Source organism: Myotis davidii, unplaced genomic scaffold (genome assembly GCF_000327345.1).
Source record: "Myotis davidii unplaced genomic scaffold, ASM32734v1 scaffold458, whole genome shotgun sequence".
Taxonomy (NCBI): Eukaryota; Metazoa; Chordata; class Mammalia; order Chiroptera; family Vespertilionidae; genus Myotis; species Myotis davidii.
This window is the reverse complement of record NW_006289819.1, coordinates 3185058-3189978: the sequence shown is the minus strand read 5'-3', so window position 1 is coordinate 3189978 and position 4921 is coordinate 3185058.

Here is a 4921-nt window from a genome sequence, read left to right as displayed (position 1 = left end):
GGTCGAACGACCCTTTCACAGGGGTCGCCTAAGACCATCGGAAAACACATATACAATTACATATTGTTTTTGTGATTAATCACTATGCTTTAATTATGTTCAATTTGTAACAGTGAAAATACATCCTGCATGTCAGATATTTACCTTACGATTCATAACAGTAGCAAAATTACAGTTATGAAATAGCAACGAAAATAATTTTATGGTTGGGGGTCACCACAACATGAGGAACTGTATAAAAGGGTTGCGGCATTAGGAAGGTTGAGAACCACTGCTCCACACGTCGGGTCCCTCCCTGACCACTTTGCTTTTCACTTCTGACTCCTACCCAGGGCAAACCCTGCTCCTCCTGCCGGATCCAGCCACCTCCCTCAATACCCGGTGGGAGTCGCTGGGAGAACCACTCACCTGCCGCCTAGGCGGGGGCCAGCGGGGCAGCACAGGAGGGCCTCCATGTCCAGGCTCCATCTCTGTCAATACCAGGATCTCCCATCAGCCTAGTCGACTTGTTCCCCCACCCTCTTCTTGAGGCAGCTTGGAACACTGAGAGAGGAGTTATCTTTGAGAAGGTCATCCCTCCATTTCAGTTTCCCCAGGTGAGGAACAAGGGGTTGGATAGGCGGACTCAACCCGGGAGAAGTAGCTGCATCAGGAACTTAACTCCGTGTTGGAGCTTTGCACCTGTTCTCTCTTCTCTCTCTGTCCTTACAACTCCATGAGGTAAATGGCATAATCCCCACTTTCCAAATGAGCTCAGAGAAGGTCAACAAGCTCACAAGGCTAGACCCATACAGCTGGGGGAGGGGGTATTTGGAAATATCCTACCCGCCTCCCCAGCCTTCCTGCTGCAGGGCTGGAGCTGCCAGAAGGGAGTAGCTGGACCCCCTTGGTCCCCCCAGACAGCGTTCTCTCCATGCCATACAAGAAGCAGCTGTGGCCTGAAGAATTAGGGTGCTTGCTGGTTGGTCCAAGTTTTCTTATGATAGGGAGGTTCAGGCCTCAGCCTGTGCTGCCCACCCAATGCTGCCGAACCTTGTTCCTCTGTGATCTTTGGACCCAGAGCCACATGAGTTGTCTCTTTGGATCACAGATGTCCTTCAAGAGCCAGCAGATGGGCCCCTCTAAGAACCTGGGGCCTGGGCCATGGTTCCCTATGGCCACCAGGGGGCAGCATCTGTCAAGCACGCAGACTCAAAGTGGGGTGGGCTTTTCCCTACCCTCAGCCAGACTCAGGCCTGAGCAACTCCCAGGAGGGCCAGCCAAAGCTCCACACCAGCCTGGCCTGAGAGCTGAGCTGCTCCGAGCGCTGGTGCAGGTCTGTCCCCCCTTCCTTCCACTTTCCTGTGGATCTAACAGCTGGCCCCACTCTTAGAAGTTTCCTGCATGAAACTTCTTTCCTGAGCCCAGCTAGCCTTTCTGAGCCCCACCAGATTTCCTGAACCCCAAACATCCTTGGGGCCCCACTAGCTGGCCTGCTGTTGGGTCCCAACTGTCACCTGCATGTTTGTGGGTCAGACCTCCACAGGCCTTCCTGGCGTGGTCCATCTCAGGTCCAGGTGTGTTCAACTAACTGAATAGGGCCACGGAGGGGCCGGGCCAGCGACTTTTCTCATTGCTTGAGGGAAAGCCAGGCAAGCCAGCCCTCAGGACCTCCTGTGCTAGGGGGACTCCAGGAGCAGGTGTCTTGAGGGCAGCTAGCCCCTCTCTCCCTCCTGGTGGTTTGGGGCCACTCGGTCCCCCAGCCTTTGCCTCCCCATCGGCAGCCAGAGACTCACCATGAGGGTCCTGCACCCTGTTGTTCTAGGCACCGTCCTTGGGACCAGTGCTGGACTTTCCCCGCAGCTGAAAGGCTCATGCCCAGGGGTATGCACCTGGCGGTGCCTCTTTTAGCCAAAAGCGTGGCCTTGGCAGCCAGTCTGCACCCAGTAGCGGCAGCAGGAGCCTCACATTACAGTGGGTTGGCAGGGCTAGCACAGTCCCTCAAGCGACCAGAGGGACTGAGGGAGCTGGGAGGGGCAAAGAGCTGCACTGGGGCCAGGAGAGGGAGGATGTGAGAAAGTGGTGGGGCCTCTCCTGCCCGCTCCCCCTAACTCCAGGCTGGGATGAGGGTGGGCCAACAGCCGGCTTACCTCAAGTGCAGGGCTCTGGGTCCAGGATGCAGCGAGGGCTGGGGCCCGAGGGACCTGCTGCTTGTGGAGCCCGTGGGCCGTGTCTGGGGGCCGGGCCCAACTCCATCCCTCAGCAGCCTCATGCCTGCCGCCGCCGACCGGTGTCAAATTCCAGTCTCGGCGTCACCGGATCCCGGGGTGGGGCCCAAGCGCCCCCGCCCCGCCCTACCTTTCAGGGTTCACCTGGTTGCTCCACCCGCTGGGATCCGGTCCCCCCCTGGCTCAGCTAAGTCCCCCAAGGTGAAGGGGCGGACACTGGGAAGTGGAAAACCCAGGACACAGCGTGGAGGACTTGAGCGGCGGAGAGGCGAGGAAAGTGGGCGTTCAGTTTATAGACACGCGAAGTAGGGAGTTGGGAGGCCGGGCTGAGGGCGGGAGAGGGAGGAGACAGGGTAGTCCCAGCCTTGGGCCACCGGCCCTCCAGTTGGCGCCGTCTCAGGGCACTGGCTGGCCACCCTGCAGTGACTGCTCTCTGCTCTCCGGTCCACTGTTAGTTTCTTCCTTCAGCAGACCCGCGGATCTCCTTGGGTGGGCCAGGCCCTGTGCTGGGGCTTTCAAGTCTGACCCCGCTCCAGCCGCCCCACCACCCTTCACCCTGGCAGCCTGGGGCTTGGAGTAGAGAGACACACCTGTAAACACTGCCGCTAGGAGTGGGTGCCCAGTGCTGAAGAAGGGGCGGGGGGTGCGGTTCACGGAGGAGGAGTATTTCATGTGCTCATGAGCTGGGGGATAGTATTTCAGAAGCCTAATTATGGCAAGTTGGCAGGTGGGGTGGAAGTAGGGTGAGTAACATGCATAGAGGTAAGGAAAGGCCAGATGCTGTGTCATACCCGCGAGTCTGGACTTTATCCTGATGACACGGGACCACAGAAGGGTTTCAGGCAGAATAATGGTGCATCAGACGTACATTTCTCTGACTGCTGCAGTGGGGAGGGTGGTTTGGAGAAGAGGGGTGGAGATGTCAGGAGGCTGCTGAGGGAGTGAGTGGGAAGCAGAGTGGTGGGGAGAGTGGGGGTACTGCACGGGTCTTTCTGGGTCACAGCTCTTTGAGAACCCAGCTGGTGCGACTGATGGGCTGAGGGAGGGCAGACACTGGCATGCTGCAGGCCGGGTGACCAGGTGGAGGGGATGCATTCTGGCAGAACTCCCGGGGGCGGGGAGCTCAGGTCAGTGGTGGACATGCTGAGTCAGGAGGACCTGCGGATTCTCCTCCTGGAAAAGTTCAGGATGCTGCTGAACTTGCAGCCTGGAGTGGAGTGGAGGGAGCTGGGCTGGAGATGGCACTTTGGGAACTGTGGACCAACTGACAATTGGAAACCGTGGGTGGAAATGGAAGTGCTCAGGGAGTGTGTGTGGACCAGCTATGGCCTGGCCAGGCGTTAGAACACCCGTAGGACCTCTTAAAACTGCCCGCCTCCGGGCCCCACCCCAGCCCTGCATCAGAACCTGGTGTGCGCATGTGCTGGTTTCCAAGTCCGCACAGGTGTTTCTGGTGCCAGCCAGGGCTGAGACCACTGCTTTCGTGAGAGCAGTTTCTGTGCACAGGGGGAGGCTACAAGCCAGACTGCAGAGAACTGCGGGTGGTGTGGGGGCTGTCTGTGGGCCCGAGGACCCCTGAGGGGCAGGAGGCCAGGTGGTGAGCAGCTCCACTGTCTGCTCTCTCTCACAACTGGCTGCCCAGTTGGGTGGCTTCCCTGGGGCTTTACCAGCCCTGGCTGTGGCTTGCAGGCATGCTGCCTATGCCCTGTACAACTCTAGGGGGCACCATTCACGCAGAATACGACGTGCATTGGAGTGCTTCGCAGCCGCCCAGCAGATCCGAAGGAGTTTCTGGTTTTGCCTGTCCCTCAGTCAGGGCCTTGCTTGCCCCTCAGTGGAGGAGGCTCCTGCCTGAGAACCAACCACAGCAGCAAGGACACACGTGGGAAGGCGGCGGAGTGGATGGGGATGGCAGGTGAGAGGCAAGGGTCCCAGCCAAGGCGGCAGCTCTGGCCGGAAGCTCACTCCATGGTCTCAGCTGCTGGCCTGTGCTGGGCCCATTCTCAGGCCTGCATGGGGATTCTAGGGAAGGGTCAGGGGTCAGGTTCCAGGGCTCTAAGGGGTAAGGTGGGAAGAGACATCCGTTCTAATAGTCGCCAGAGTGCCTAGAGCTGGGCTGTGCCTTCCTGTTCTGAGAGAAGAAGGGGCAGAGGAGAGAGGGTGTGCCTGTGTGCTCAGGTGGGGGTAGGACAGCCCTTTCCAGGTTCAGCCGGGGGTGGCAGGAATGGGTGAGGTCTGTGGGCTTCTTTGTGTTGGGGGCTCAGCAGGGTATCCTTCCTGTACTTGCAGGAACCTGTCCCTGCAGTGATGGGGCTGTGGGACCCAGAGGCACTGTCCTGGAACGTGAGCTTCAATCCTCTGCCCTTTGGGCAGGCCCTGAGGCCCCCGTCTACTTCTTTTAAGGCAAAGAGGGTGCAGGACTGTGTGGGAGGAGAGAGGCTCCAGAATGCCCCTGGGCCTGCAGTCGGCACCGAAGTGAAACGAACCCAGGAATCTGAGCCGGAGAGATGACCCTTGGGTTTAGCATAGTTGCTGAGGCCCCAGGTTCCTGTTTCTTGCAGGAAAGAGAAAGCAAGCGGAGGCTAGGCTCAGGGAAGAGCTTTATTGCTTCCATGATGGCTGCCCAGGATGGCTGCCGCAGCCTGGGTAAGGTCCTTAAGCCTCACTTCCCTCTGGTCCAGGCTCAAGGCAGAACCCAAGGACCGGCAGTCCTG